We start from the raw sequence: 16,890 nt of genomic DNA, 5'->3' as shown, positions 1-16,890 counted from the left end.
AAGCACATAAAGGCAGAATAAAAGTAATCCATAAGACTCCAGAAGTTAAATCCATATCTTCAGAAGTGATATGATAGGTGTGGGTGAGAACCAGATCAATATTTAAGTCATTTTTTGCTAGACATTGTTCTGCCTGCCCAGCAGGAGGTGATATGCAGGGAAGAATGTGAATCACCAAAAATACAAGAATGTGAAAGTGATCTGTTTCTGTTTCTCATCCACACATTCTCATATCACATCGCTTCTGAAGATACTGATTTAAACACTGGAGTCTTATGGATTACTTTTATGCTGACTTATGTGATTTTGTTTAGCTTTAAAATGTTGCCACCCATTCACTTGCATTGTATGGACCTACAGAGCTGAGAAATTCTTCTAAAAATCTTCATTTGTATTCAGCAGATGAAAGAAAGACAGACACATCTGGGGTGGCATGAGGGTGAGTAAATAATGAGAATTGTAATTTTTGGGTGAACTATCCCTTTAAGGGGTCTTGTCAGATCTGGATGAATTTTTCAATAAGAGAGGTTTGGAAATATTTCTAGTAATTATTACAGTGAAAACGTGAAAATATCCCACAAGGACATTCTATATAATGCTGAAATATAAACCAAAGAAAGATCATGTTTTTATTAATGCCTACTTTAGCTATTTCATAGCTTTTAAAGTCCTGTGTGGATTCTTATTTCAGTGTAGTTACAGTTTTCAGTGTCGTACGTATTTAGATCATTAGTTCTGTACAGCAGTACCGCCGCTCTCTATACGCAGAGTACGTAGCCTGCGTAGGGCACCAACCCTGGTCGTGGAACATTCGCTGTGTCTGAAACCACCCCCTATCCACTATATAGTGCACTATTTCTGGTGTCCGCCATTTTGTAAGAGTGTCTGAATTCTGAGTGATCCACTCGTTCCCTACTTTTGTTCACTCATTCTTACCCACAATGCACTCTAATTTTGAGTGTACATTTGATGTACACTCAAAAATGGTTAATTGCCCACAATCCACCATGGGGAAGACATACGAGCTGGGAGTTTACTGCTTCCTTCACTCCTGCAATGTTTTATTTTACAGCCACTCTCTTCGCAATACGATCGCCTCGCGCCCGCACATGTCTCATCCGCGCACCTCTCACCCCACACTGTGAATGCGCAGAAATGCTGTCTGTTCGCACTCCAGTTGTCAATCATGCGAACGGCAGAGCAAAAGGCATTTACACTTAACATGGATATTTACATGGATTTATACACTTAATCAGCCCGAAGTAGCTGCAATAGTTTCCAGTAAATATGAAAATACTGCTCATGACATGTGGGACACGGGACAAAGCGCAGTGATATATTGCTGCACTGATTTAAAAATGTACACTTAAAAACGGATGTCATAAGAGCCCAGTTACATTATCACCCTGAAAATTACCATCACATTCACACAGCCCGTGTTAGCATTACAGCCAAAACTTACCTCAGAGTGCTGCCTTAAGTTGAAGATGTGATTTTAATCTTGAAATATCAGCTTGTCTTGGTATTAAATGAAGGCATTACATGACAAAACTATTCTTTTTTTTTTTCACTGTGCGGAGCGAAGAAAGTGTTTCACTTTGAAGAGTTTGATGCTGCAGCAGTGATGGACTCAGCTTGAGAGACAGACTGTGTCAGTGTGCGCAGCTGAGTCCCATTCAATAATCTCTCAATAAATTACACATTAAATAAAATTAAACCTAGTAATGTAACAACAGGAACACCGGCCATTGTAACGAAGTAAAAGTAAAAAAAATAAATAAAATAATTAGAAATATACTTGATTGAGAGTAAAAAGTACCCACTTTTAAACCTACTCTAAAAGTTTATTTATTTATTATTATTATTATTTTTTTTATTTTATTTTTTTCAAAAAGTTCCTCAAGTAAATGTAACGGGGTAAATGTAGCACGTTTCTACCAACCTCTGGGCTGTAGCGTACACCTTTGTATGAAATCTTCAGTTTTTTTGGCAATTTCAAGCATTATAGCCTTCATTCCTCAAAACAATGATTGACTGATGAGTTTCTAGAGAAAGCTGTTTCTTTTTTGCCATTTTTGACCTAATATTGATCTAAAGACATGTCAGTCTATTGCATACTGTGGCAACTCAAAAACAAACACAAATACAATGTTAAACTTCATTTAACGAACCAAATAGCTTTCAACTAAGCTTTCAACAAAATCTAGTGAGCTGCCTAACAAGACAGCATGTTTGGCATCACAGCCGTGAACCGATCGTAAAAAAAAAAAAAAAAAAAAAAAAATTCTGTCTTGGCAGGCAGCTCATTAGTTTTTTGGAGCACACCCAATATATACATCTTTTTTTTTTTTTTTTTTTTTGTCTGGGTCCTTCAGGGAAAAATATGGCTAAAATGATTAAATATACACAATATAGTAATATTATAGTATATACTATAATATATGCTTATTCTGTTATAAAAGATGCTTATTCAGTATGTAAACTGTATAAATTATAATAATACAAATAATGCAAGCATGCAAAAGAGAATACTGAAATATATGTTATGAGAAATTAGGTATAATCAGATATATCAAAACATATTTTCATTTATAAGAATGTAAATTATATGTGTTAATCTGTGATTTCTATTCATTTTCTGTGTCTTTTAGGGTAAAACCATTAAATATAAATAATGTAAGAATAATATAACATAAGTAATGTACAGTATATGTATACTTAATAAATGGTAATAATAATAATAATGCAAAATAGAAATTAAGTAGATACAAATAAAGTAAAAATGAATAAATAATTACAAAATATTTCAGGTTGGCCCAAATATGTTCAGATATAACCAGAATCATGCTGCACAACTTACTAGTTTCTAATTTCATCATTTATCAGATGCTTTTATCCAAAATTGTTTGACAGTACACTTATTATAGCTTCAGTTCCCCTGCTGTAACTTGAGGTTATATGCTTTGGCTGAAGGTGGAGTGGTAAATTGTTCATAAATCTTCTGAGGTTTAAACCTACAAACTTTTAGATGTCAGCCTAGATCACCTATGCTACACCATCCCATGTCACAGCTTTATTTGAATGAATTTCACTGTTATGATGTTTTTTTTTTATTATTATTATTATTATTGATTACAGGTCAGTCATGAGTACTGAATCGGTCAGCTGAACTGTAAAGTCACCCATTGCTCTACAGATTGGAGATGCTGTGTTTGATTCATCTCGCCCGGGCATCTATATAACAGATGTCACCCTTGCAGAACCTGTGAATGTGAGTATCAGTCACAGTACATCAGCTCATGAAGGATACACATCATTGAACTAATACACTTAATATGCATGTATTTCCCTTGTGCTTGTGTCTAGATTCAGGAGATTTCTTTCAAGAACTACTACACGGCATATCTGACGGTCCGTGTGCAGCAGAGAGAGGAAGGAGCTGCTAAGTGGGTCACCTGTCTGAGAAACTACTGCCTGATGGCCAATCCGCACGCTGAAGCCGGATCACATGACTATTTCTCCATATACAGACAGCAGGTAGGCCAAGGTCACCAGCGAGAGAACGAGAGAAATAGGGAAGAGAGAACCACGGAAGAAAGAAAAACAATAATTGAAGCAGGGAGAATTGGAGGGATTCTAGTTTGAAACTTTCTAACAGGGTGTACATGACCACATTCTTGTGTGCAGATGCGTCAGACGATTTTTTTTTTTCCCAGCCAGAGTTATTATTGTCAATGGAAAAGTTCACCCAAAAATGAACATTCTCTCATCATTTACTCACCCTCATGCCATCCCAGATGTGTATGACTTTCTTTCTTCAGCAGAACACAAATTAAGATTTTTAGAAGAATATTTCAGCTCTGTAGGTCCTCACAATGTGAATGTGAATGGTGACCAGAACTTTGAAGCTCCAAAAATCACATAAAGGAAACATAAAAGTAATCCATATGACATAAAAGTAATCCATATCTTCAGAAGCAAACTAATAGGTGTAGGTGAGAAACGGATCAAAATTTAAGTCCTTTTTTTTTTACCCTAAATCTCCACTTTCACTTTCAATTTTACATCTGAAAGTCACTGCGAGATTTCAGGCCGCAGAGGCAAATTTAATGATAATCTCCTGTTCTGCACTTTATACGAGCTAAATATGCTTCTCATCTGCAACATAATAATTTTGCAGTGCGATTGAAGTGTGGTTTTCACGCAAGTCATCATGGAACCACTCGTGCCAATGATCTGATCTGCTCCATATCTACTGTTTCTCTGGAGCACGTGCCGATCAACCAGGTTTTCCTTGATATCGCGGTGCAGACCACAAAACAGATGTGACCCATTTAAATTCTAGTGAGAATTTTCTAGTTTAAAGCGCTATGGAGGAAGTCCAACCTTTTAAACCGTAGACAGCCTTGATATTATAAACAGCACTGACGAGAAAAAGAGCAACACTTTGCGCCAAAATAAAGGTTTTCAAATTACACATCATCACCCTTTCTAAAAAATGTTTCACTATTTTACAGTAGTAACAGTAACTGATATTTTGACAAAAATGTTTTAGTTTCATATTAAATATTCTATTAGGAATAATCTATTAGACCTCAATTTTATGACAACTGTGACAGTTGTGGTTAAAGTTTTTAAATGCGTTTAGGTTACTATTTGTTCATAACACATACTATAATTTAGTATTGCTATTATTATTATTTTTTAGAAACACTAGCTTCATTGACTTAACCACAGTAATGATGAGCCATCAGTGGTCTTGCATGTGCTTGTGGCATTGCACTTTAAATATATAAGGGCAAGTACATGAAGGCTGGTCCTCCAAGACTTATGGAAAAATTATGGACAACATTTTCCTCCTGTGAAATATATGTTCTGTTTGAATGATGTGTGAAATTAGGAAATAAACAGGACAATAAATATAATAGGCTCTTATGAATAAACAGGGTTATCAACTTTTGGCAGAGTAAACTTCTTTTGCATCTTTTGTTGTTGACATCAAACTTGATACATGCTTTTATCCTTGAAAACCATGAACAAAAATATGCAAGATAAAAAGAAAATGCCACCCAGTCTAAATTAAATACAGGTTATGTTTTTTACTGTTGGGTCGCCACTTGATGTCCAATGTAAAATCTGGGTCCCGAAGTAAAACCAGTTGAGAAACACTGCTCTGGATGATACATGCAAAATTTCATATGAATTTGATTATTTATTTATTTATTTATTTATTTGGGAAAAAAAAGAAAGTTTTTCTGCAAACTCAAAATGGTGTAAAAATATTATTGACAGAAATGAAATCGGAGATATAGACCCTGTTTCCACATGGTATTAAGATGTGTTTTTGGTGATCAGATGACGTGGTCAGCCAGGGATTTTCCTGGCTCAAAATGAGGCAGAGGTAGTACCATCCTGATCGTGTGCACACATACACTTGTATCATGCCTTCCCCTGGCTGAAGCAAACACTTACAAGCAACATATTTTAGATGTTCTAATAATTATATGATTGAAGAAAATGACAATTATCAACTTATAGCATATTTAATTAAAAAAGCTAACCTGTTCAACATTAAATTAATTAAAGACAACATAACAGCTAATGTGTTCATTTATAGTTAACAAACAGCAAACTTGATTAACCTCTTAAACCGATAATAAAATAATCTCTGATCTCAGGTATGTGAGTGGGTATGGTGGGACAGGACGATGTGTAGAGACCAATTGGCCACTGTTTTACAGCTTAGATTGGACTGATCGCTTAGATTGACAGGTCTTGATTTACCATGCGCACAACTGAAACAGTGCTGGATCTTATTACTTGTTACTTATTCTATGTAATTATGTTATCAAATGTAAGTAGTTCTTAGGTTCAGTAAAACTATCAGATCACTTGTTTGGAGAGTTTTTTGGACTTTTGATAAAAAAGGCTACCTTGGTTCCAAATGCCATAACTTGCTTTTAGATAACAATACAACATTTTGCCCAGATACAGTTGACATGATTGTAGTCATCATGTCAAGCATGAATACATAAACTCACTTTCTCAGCAGTGTTGTAACATAAGAGCCTCCAAACATGAGATGTACATGTTTGCATTTTTGAGAAAATCAAGATTATGTGTGGTTAGTCATTTTTAAGTCACTAAAAATAAGGCCATGAAACACATAATAAATTTTGTAGACAAAATTAACTTTTGTGAGACACGCTCTTCTTCTGAGGTAAATTCACAGCGTGTCTTCTTCCAAAAACGATAATGAGCTCAAACGGGAAAGACTGTACCTCTTGTTGGTTTCATACGGAATACACAATCAGAGAATATTTGTTCCCTGTCTGTCACTCACTCGACGTTGTGTCGATGTAGTGACAATAGGGGTTCGATCTTGAGAGCCCCAATCACCTTTGCTTAAAATAGAAAAGGCCAATGAAAATTGGCGAGTGGAATTTGCATGCCACTCTCCACCCTGGACATACGGGTATAAAAGGAGATGGCGTGCAGCACTCATTCAGATTTTTTTCTTCGGAGCCGAATGCTTGTGTGTTCGTCCTCTCACCCTTTGCTACGCTGCTGGATTCTTACGGCGCATATCAGTGGTCACCCTCACACGGTTTCCCCTGGGTGCTTCGGCAGCCTGATTCTCCCCTCCGGGTACCCATGAAATCTGCCTCGAGTGTCTGGGGCGCCAGCATGCAGAGGCGGCTTTTGTGGAAGGGTTATGTTCTCATTGTGATGACATGCCCATGAGAACGTTGCGGTCGCGGCTCACTTCCTTCTTCATGAAGCAAGGAGCCACCGCGGCTGCTCCCCAACCCGGTCCGTCCTGGGCTGACGCTCAGCCGGCCGGGTCGGCAGGCACCACGGGCGATCTGGATGTGGACATCGGAGCATTTCCGCCAGCTCAGCCCCCGCGGACCTCCCATCCCCCAGCACGCTCGTTCTGCCTAGATGAGCTGTCGAACGATGCAGGCTGTCTGCCTCAGGTCGGGTTTAATGTATCGTTCGCGGCTCGCGACGAGTATGAGCTTTCGGTCTCGGCATCGGAGGGTGGGCTTCTGCTTACCCGGGCGGCTGCGAACATTGGGCTGAAGTGGAACCCTCCACCCTGCCCTGAGCGTTCGCGGCTCAGTCCCGGTGCCTTTCTTCCCGGATGTGCACAAGGAGCTAACGAAGTCGTGGAAGGCACCTTTTACTGCCCATACACGCTTGGCGGGCTCGTCCACTCTGACTACCCTCGACGGCGGAGCGGCTAAGGGATATGTTGAGCTTCCACAAGTAGAGCACGCCGTAGCGGTGCATTTATGCCCACAGGGTGCAGCCACCTGGTACGACCGACCAAGGCTCTCTTCCAAGGCCTGTAAGTTCTCTTCCTCTTTAATGATGAAGGCTTACAAGGCCGCGGGTCAGGCCGCTTCCGCCCTGCACACCATGGCCATCCTGCAGGTCCACCAGGCCAAGGCACTAAAAGACCTGCACTATGGTAGGACCAACCCAGGGCTGATGCAGGAACTGCGCACTTCGACCGACCTCACCTTACGTGCGACGAAGGTCACGGCGTTTGCCCTGGGGCCCATCAGTTCTCGACGGTGAGAAAGCAGACCGAGGCAATTAAACACATCCTTCAGGCCACCGAGGTCCCGCACCCCGTCTGCTTCTTGCCAAAGTCAGGGAGGATGAGCAGCAAGTCCTGTTTGTTGTGCCGTACTGGCCCAACCGGACTTGGTTCTCGGATCTGATGCTTCTGACAGTAGCACCTCCCTGGCTCATTCCCCTGAGGCAGGACCTTCTCACTCAAGGGCAAGGCATGCTCCAGCACCCACGGCAGGACCTCTGGAACCTCCATGTCTGGCTCCTGGATGGGACACGGAAGACCTAGGGTCTGTACTGTCTTTTCTTCAGGAAGGGCTGGAGAGACGGTTATCTCCCTCTACCCTGAAAGTGTACGTGGCTGCCATAGCAGCTCACCACGATACACTGGACGGCAATCCCTCATGACAGCGTGACCTGATCAACAGGTTCCTCCTAGACCGTGCCTGATCCCCTCTTGGGATCTCTCTGTGGTCCTACCTGCCTTACAGAGAGCCCCGTTTAAGCCCCTGGAGCAGGCCGAGATCAGCACTCTGTCTCTGAAGACGGCCCTCCTGGTGGCACTCACTTCCATCAAGAGAGTGGGGGACCTGCAGGTGCTCTGTTACCAGTGAATGCCTGGAGTTCGGGCCGGCACACTCTCATGTGATCTTGAGACCCCGGCCCGGTTACGTGCCCAAAGTTCCCACCACTCCTTTTCGGGACCAGGTGATGAACCTGAAAGTGCTTCCTTCAGAGGAGGAAGACTCGGCCTTGTCGTTGCTGTGTCCAGTTCGCACCCTGCACATCTATCTAGACCGCACACAGAGCTTTAGACGCTCGGAGCAGCTCTTTGTCTGTTTTAGAGGACAGCAGAAGGGGAAAGCTGTCTCCAAGCAGAGGTTGGCCCATTGGATTGTGGATGCCATTTCTCTCGCATACCAGTCTCAGGACTTGCCGTGCCCCTTGGGAGTCCGGGCGCACTCCACTAGAGGTGTTGCGTCCTCCTGGACACTGGCAAGGGGGCCTCTTTAGCAGACATATGCAGAGCTGCGGGTTGGGCTATGCCCAATACCTTTGCGAGGTTTTATAACCTACACATAAACCCAGTTTCGACCCGAGTGTTACGCGGTAACAGCAGGTAGACCGGGCGGCCGGTTGGGTGTTCCGCTTGCACTGTGCCTTTCCCCTCTTTCAAAGGTGATAATGTGCACTTTTTTCCACAACAGTTCCCCGTACCGGTGATGCCTCTTTAATTCTTTAGCGCTGTCCGGTGACGAACTCGGTGGAGGAATAATGCCACCAGGCCCAGTACTCTTGGTATTCTCCTTTCCAGGTGAGCCTGAGTACTTGGGCTCAGTGCTCCATGCGTGGTGATTCCCCTTTGGTAATCCCGTATGATGAGTTTCCACTGTTCGGTTTCCCCCTTAGGTGAAACCTGTGTTTCCCCTCGTCAGAGCTTTCTATGTTTCGGCCACTGTGCTGCGTACCCTCTCTATAGATAGGGTCCTACTGTGGCATCTTTCCATATGTGTACTTCCCCGTTGGTAAGTCCATGTGAGGTATGTTCCACATGTTAACCTCCCTCCGGCAGGATGTGGTCTCCGTAGTGCTCTCCTTTCTGGAGAGGGAAGAGCACTTCCCAGCGCTATTCTAGAAAATGCTTGGCCGGAGATTGCTTAACAGCAAATTAAGAAAGGCACTGCCAGTAGCCTACTTGGGTAAGTGCCCTCTCCCCCCTTAACGGGACTAGGGAGACGCCTTACCTAACTCGTTGGAAGGTCACGACATGGTTGAGCGCTCGCTGCGAGGCACGCAGCAGCTTGCCCGTGTCCACTCTTCCGTGCCTCGTGGCACGGTTCAGCGCCTGCAGCGTTTTCTATAGGAACCCCTAGTGTCACTACATCGACACAACATCGAGTGAGTGACAGACAGGGAACGTCTTGGCTACTGGTGACCGGCCGCTGACATGGCCGGGACTCTCTATCACTTCCTCAGCATAAATCTGAATGAGTGATGCATGCCATCTCCTTTTATACCCGTATGTCCGGGCGGAGAGTGGCATGCAAATTCCACTCGCCAATTTTCATTGGCCTTTTCTATTTTAAGCAAAGTTGATTGGGGCTCTCAAGATCGAACCCCTAGTGTCACTACATCGACACAACGTCTCGTTCCCTCCATCAGGGAACAGAGGTTACACCAGTAACCAAGACATTTTTTATTTAAATTGGTTCATTTAAAAGTAGACAGTTCAAGCTTTCTATAGACATATTTCTCATGTCTGAGAGGCAAGGATATACTGAGTTTCGGTTCATTTTTGTGACATGCTCCAGACAGTTCACAGAGACCGAGACGGCAGAAAGTGCATCCTGTATGATTTCTTTATTTTACAAAACCACAAAGTTTTGCTGTTATTGTGAGTGTACACAAATAAAAGTAAACCCTTTATAGATTCGAATGATGTCTTTTTCTTATCTGTATGACCAAAAATTATGGAGTATTTCTTTCTGCTGTTATCAGGGAAAAGTCAGGTGATCACGCTGACGCCTCCGGTAACCACAGAGGATTTTATATTATGTTATCAATATAAAAAAACAACTCAAACAGGAGCAATTTGAATACTGAATTTTGGGGGCATTTCCGACCCTGCACAATGCTATTTTGAGCCAACGCCTGATTAGCTTGCTTGTTGTTAAGCTTAATGGAGGGCTATTGCTTAAGTTCTGCTGGCTCTTTGGAGATTTTTTTATAGTGGTTTAATTTCACAGCAGTGGCAAACGTTATCCTTACCCTGACAGTCGGACAGTCGGATTTGACGGAAGCGGCCGCCTCGTAATTCTCTATGCAGGAAATACCCTGTGGTCAGCGTACAGGTCTAAACAGGGTCTAAAACGTTTTGTATTGGATCACAAAAAACACATACAATTGTGGTCAAAAACGCATGTAAAATCACATACACTATAAACTATACCCATTTATACACATCAATGTAAAATTCGGTAATATCTGGAATAAACTGAAGCAACGGAGAATACGTGCACTGTATAAGTGGCGTACTCTTTACTCCCATATACATGCGGCTCGGTCAGTAAGCAGCTTTCTCCACAGCAACTTAATTTTCCCACGACGCTTGTGTAAATACAAACATGGGATACAATTCAGACTTTGCTACTCCGTTGCTTCGCTTTATTCCAGATATTCCAGAATTGTTGCTGTGTTTGTTTCCTTCACTTTCTATCAAGACCTGCAGTGGAATTGTGCTGCAATAGTGGGGTTTTCTTCTTACATAAAATTCTGGGATTACCCCAATGAACCAGTGCACACACGAACGTGAGGGACAGTCGATATTTTACATTGGTGTTAATGGGTATAAAGCAAAGCAACGGAGAATACAGTAGCAAAGTCTGAATTGTATCCCATGTTTGTTATTTACACAAGTGTCATGGAAAAATTAAGTTGCTGTAACACACTGACATAGTGATTGATGTATGTCGTCATGAAACAGAGTCCCTCACCTCCAAATCTGAACACAAGTGGCCACAGGAGACGCATTTAACGACCAGGTGTAAACAGTGATGTGTCTCACCTGACCACATGTTATCAGATCACCCGAGACGCATCATAATACCAGGTGCAAATGGGGTCATAATTTTCGCTTGACTCAGGGAATCAGAGAAAAAAAAAAGAAGGATTCTAGACCATGCATTTTCGAAGGTATAAGGCGAAATGTAAAGTGCTTATTGTAGCACCACCTAGTTTTTATTTGTATTTTGTTTTCAGTGTTTTTATAGATGCATCATACAGATGGATTGCAATTTTTATTTATTTATTTTTTGTTTTTTTATTGTTTTCTCAGCACCTTGTCATTTAGCTGACCATTTCATACATTAAACTTAATCTGAGGTTATGTGTCTCATTCAAGGGTACATTGGTGATAGTTATTATAGACTAGGGACGCACCGATACCACTTTTTCTCTTCCAATCCGATTCTGATATCGGAAATCTCAGTATCGGTCGATACTGATCCCGATCCGATAACAGTGTTGTTTTTTTGCATAATCGGTTTAAAATATCTTTACATTATTGTGTGGAACTAATTGGGTGTGCTCTTTAATATGTAAAAAACACAAACCTCTAACTACACATTATTTCAATATAAATGCATAGATTATTAAGAAAAACTGTATTGTTAACTAGTATGCTGGATAATGTACCAGCAAAGTTAACAGTAATTCCAGTATAAGTCATCAGTACAAAAGAAGCCTTTTTTTTTCTTTTTGCACAATTTTTTCAACTTGTATCTGGATTTAACCCTCTGGGGTCTGAGGGTGTTTTGGGCCCTGGAGAAGTTTTGACATGCCTTGACATTTGTGCGTTTTCAGTTGTTTAAAAACATATTAATGGCTATAAATATTAAAGTCTGATAACACTGTATTCAGCACAAACTGGGCTACAACAATATGTATGTACATGTTTGTATTTTTGAGAAAATAATGTTTTTGAAAAAACACAAATTTTAAGTCACTGAAAAAAGGCCATATAACACATACTAAACATTTGTTCACAAGACTTTTGAGGACTGGATCTTGTAGCCTAAAGTTTTTGCTACAGAAATGATGTGAAACCCATCCTGATCACTCATTCATACAAAACAATATAGTCATTTAACTTTTGTAAGACACTTTTAGTGTTAGAAAGGCCATATGCGAGGAGGCGTGGATGACCATGAATATTGATGTGATTCACGCCTGAGGAGACAAAGACACCTCCCCTGAGAGAGAATGAATGTGAGGAGACTTAATGATTGAATGTATTGTTTGTAGCATATTCACAGAATTAAGTTTAAGTTAACAGAAGTAATCTGACTATACATTTTCTTTACATTAAAACTTTAGACCTACATTACAGTTTAAAAGTTTTAGATCTGTAAGATTTTTTAATGTTTTTAAAAGAAGTCTCTTCTGCTCACCAAGGCTGCATTTATTTGATCCAAAATACAGCAAAAACAGTGATATTGTGAAATATTTTTACAATTTAAAATAACTGTTTTCTATTTGAATATATTGTCAAATGCAATTTATTTCTGTGATCAAAGCTGAATTCTCAGCATCATTACTGCAGTCTTCAGTGTCACATGATCCTTCAGAAATCATTCTAATATGCTGATTTTCTAATATGGGCATATTTACAGCACATTTTACACATTTACACCCGAACAGATATTGGCAAGCACAAGCTTCGTTGATGATAATGAGGCAGCATAAACACTAGTTAAAATAAAATCTAAACATTCATATTATTTTTATATCATATTACATATCATATTTATATCATACAACATACAATTTAAATACCTGCTTTAGCTGAAACAACATTTAAATGTAAATAAAACTTGCCTATTAGGACATATTCCAAATTTCAATACTTTGAATACTGGCAGGCAAGTCTGGAAATATTCCAACTAGTAAAATATGTCCATGTTTGTATAAAATAGCATGTCAACTAATATGTAAGTAAAACTAAATGACTTACTCATCCGAAATTGTATCCTCGGCTGGATCAAGTCGCTCTTCAAAATGCAAACGTTCTTCATCGGATTCCCGCTCTTCTTCTGAGGAAAACGTGAACTATCCAGGCACTTCCTTACCTGTGTAGTGTGCCATCTTCCAAACGCGCAGAAAAGTGAATGAACTTGATGTTTTTTAAGGCATTGTTGGGGGCGTTTACCATTTGCATTGATTGCCTCAGCACATTACTGTATGAATAGCGCGCTCTGCTGGTGGGTGTGATCACATTAGCGATAATTAGCTGAGCCAGGAAAAACTGTACATTGCTTTGTTTCATAGAGATTACATTGCAGGAGAAAATTTGTTTTAAATGTCCAGTAGACAGTTAAGGCTTTCTTTAGACATATGTTTCATGTTTGTGTGTTAAATATTCATGGAGTATTTTAAGAGTATTTTAAGTTGTTTCCACTGTTATGAGGAAAAAATCCAACCCCAGAGGGTTAAAGGATTCAGATCTCTTTTTTGTTCAATTTAGTTGTAAGATATCAGCTCACTTTTCATTCACACAGTTATTTTTAGGAACCCATTCAACTTATAATAATATATTATAGTAGTAATATATCTCAATCGCGCACCTTTAACTTTTAAACCCTCATGCTTTTATTTTGACATTCTGAACTCTCCAGGAAGTCCTGTAAGTGTGTCTGTAGGCAAGTTCACAGTAGTTTAGTTCGCTTCTTATTCAAATTCTGGTAAAAAAAAAAAAAAAAAAAAAAAAAAGCACCTCCAGTGCCATTCTAAATGCATATTATAAGTGAACCGAACTATTGAGTATCTACATCTGGGATGTTGTTCATGAGTAGCGCTCAAATATTGCGCACCGCGTGAAGGCTAAAAATAGCCGCGAGTAGGGGGCCTGGGTAGCTCAGTGGAAAAGACCCTGGCTACCACCCCTGGAGTTCGCTAGTTTGCTAGTTCGAATACCAGGGCGTGCTGAGTGACTCCAGCCAGGTCTCCTAAGCAACCAAATTGGCGTGGTTGCTAGGGAGGGTAGAGTCACATGGGGTAACCTCCTCGTAATCGCTATAATGTGGTTAGTTATCGGTGGGGCGCGTGGTGAGTAGAGCGTGGTTGCCGCGGTGGATGGCGTGAAGCTTCCACACGCACTATGTCTCCATGGCAACGTGCTCAACAAGCCACGTGATAAAATGCGCGGATTGACAATCTCAGATGCGGAAGCCACCCAGACTGAGGCGAATCACTACACGACCAAGAGGACTTAAAAAGCACATTGGGAATTGGGCATTCCAAACTGGGAGAAAAAGGGGAAAAAAATAAAATAAATAAAATAAAATAGCCACGAGTGTGTGTGTGCAAACAGAGCAGCGGCATTCACTGAAGCGCTGGAGTTGCGCGTGCCTTTTATGTATTTACTTATTAAACACAGCCTTCTGTGATTCACAGAGCTATTGCACGTTTTCAAGTGGCTTTGAATAAAATGCATGAGTCATATGAATTACTTTGTTTTTATGGTTCTTTTATGTCATTTTTTGAACGAACATGACTAACACACAGTATCGGATTTGGATCGGGCACGTCGGACCGATACCCGATCCCTCTTAAAGCTTCAGTATCGGAGTCGATACCGATCCAGGTATCAAATCTGTGCATCCCTATTATAGACTGTGAATTCTTTGAATTGAGCTGTGCATATAGGACAATGAATTTTTTGCATGACAGGGCAATTTACAGTGGTGACAAATGCAAAATCACTGCTTGTGCAAGCACCAAAATTGTTCTAAAACACCACTGACATAACAGTTTTCATTAAAGTTTATTTTTTATTTTTTATAATATCCTTTGAGACAACACCATCACATGTGTTTGCAGGATTTTCAATTAAAAGACAACTTTAAGCTTTCCGTCAGCCATTGTAGCGTAATTGCTGCTGCGCAGAGAACATTTTGTTTGTCATCACGGTTACTAGGCCCATTTGTGTCTCTCCGGGGATCTGCTGTACCTGGTCTTTGATACGTGAGTTTTCTTGAATGACTGCTTTCATATATTGAGATCAGGCTCCCTCAACGCTTTTTAGCTCTGTTTCAGAGACGTGAAATTTGCATTGAAACTCACCTGAGGCACGGCAGAGCACTCACCCCATCTGCTGTAATAGCTTTAAACCATTTTTGATGTCAGCAGACATTGCAATGATGGGCAAGTCTTCATCAAGCAGCAAGGAAGTATCAAAAACAGTGTCCTAGTGGATCTTTGATATAATGGCATGGAAATTCCCTCTTACTTATATGGAACTTAATGGTGACATTTAAGCAAAGATGTTCTAAAAAGGTACATACTGTACATTTATTTCTAGTCATTTTGCAATGACATCCATTAAATTCAAAATGCAAAATAAAATAATCAAATAAGAAACCAAACTCAACATCAGGCTCTTCTTGAGCTGTGTCAGGAACAGGAGCAGTGCTTCCAGGCCCTCCTTCAAGCTCAAGCGGATGATCGACAGGTGCTATGGAGCTTGATACAGCAGGGAGATTCTACCGACGTGACCCCGGCCGCCGCCCCCACCATGTTCCAATTCACGCTCGCTAAGATGGGACCAGAGGATGACCCAAAGGCATTCGTGGAGTTATTTGACCATGCGGCAGATGCATCGGGGTGGCCAGAGACCCAGTGGGCGGTCCGGCTGTTGCCACTGCTGTAGGGAGAAGCTCAACTGGCAGCCCAACAACTCCCAGTCGCCAACCTCCTGGGGTATCCGGACTTGAAACAAGTCATCTTGCAACGGGTCAGCTGGAGTCCTGAACAAAATCGGCAACACTTCCACTCGCTGATGTTTAGTGAGCTTGGCCACCCATTCGCATTCGCCAAACAGCTTCATGACACCTGTTGCCGGTGGCTGCTGGCAGAGGAGTGTGACGCAGACGGGTAGTAGATCTTGTGGTGCTGGAACAATTCATCACCTGGTTGCCGAGAAGAACAGCGGAATGGGTCCAGTGCCACCATCCGGTGTCACAAGACCAGGCTGTCCAACTGGCTGAGGACCATTTGCCGGCATATCTGGGGGCCGGCAAGCCCTCTTCTCTCCCTGTCTCTCTCTCTACCTCTCACCCTTACTCTTGTCCATCCTCCCTTTTACCCATCCCTACTCCCTGGAACAAGGGGTCCCTGTACCCGAAACCTGCTGCCCAGACACGGGGCTTCCCCAACCCTCCTATTCCCCCTGTGTCTGTCTCCTCTCCCCCACAATTTGGCGACTCCACAGCTACCAGTGCGGGGGATTAAAGCCTGGACCGGTCTGCTGGCACTGTGGGAATCCCAGACATTTCCAGGACCAGTGCCAGCTGATGGAGGTGGGGGCTTCGGTTCAGATTCCCGACGTGCCACAGGCCACCCCAATTAAGCTGGGATGTACCGGATACTGGTGACTATCCAAGGGGGTATATGTCAAGCCTTGGTGGATTCAGGCTGTAATCAAACCTTGATTCATCAATGCTTGGTTCAAGGTGAGGCTTTGGATGCAGCACGCCGGGTGAAGGTGAAGTGTGTGCATGGGGATATTCAAGAATACCCTTTAGTGTCCGTCAACATACAATTCAAGGGGCAAAAGCATAGAATAGAGGTGGCAGTTGGTCCCCGCCTCACATATCCACTAATTTTGGGGACGAATTGGCCGGCCTTTCAAACACTATTATGGGAAATGTGTGTGGATGTGTCCTGCGTTTGGGTAGCCCAGTGTGGGATGTGCGCAGCATTGGCTGGGGAGGCGGTGCCTGAGGTGTCGACGTCAGCACCACGTCAGGG

General features: G+C 41.8%; 1 pseudogene; it reads left to right on the top strand.

Moving 5' to 3' along the window:
- The first annotated feature begins 3,145 nt into the window (after positions 1-3,145).
- The window catches only part of LOC127438735 (nicolin-1-like), a 31,091-nt pseudogene continuing 17,346 nt past the window's right edge, over positions 3,146-16,890 (top strand).

The sequence above is a fragment of the Myxocyprinus asiaticus genome, chromosome 50, assembly GCF_019703515.2.
Source record: "Myxocyprinus asiaticus isolate MX2 ecotype Aquarium Trade chromosome 50, UBuf_Myxa_2, whole genome shotgun sequence".
Lineage (NCBI taxonomy): Eukaryota > Metazoa > Chordata > Actinopteri > Cypriniformes > Catostomidae > Myxocyprinus > Myxocyprinus asiaticus.
The sequence above is the reverse complement of the archived record's forward strand: the minus strand, read 5'-3'. Positions and strand labels throughout refer to the sequence as shown.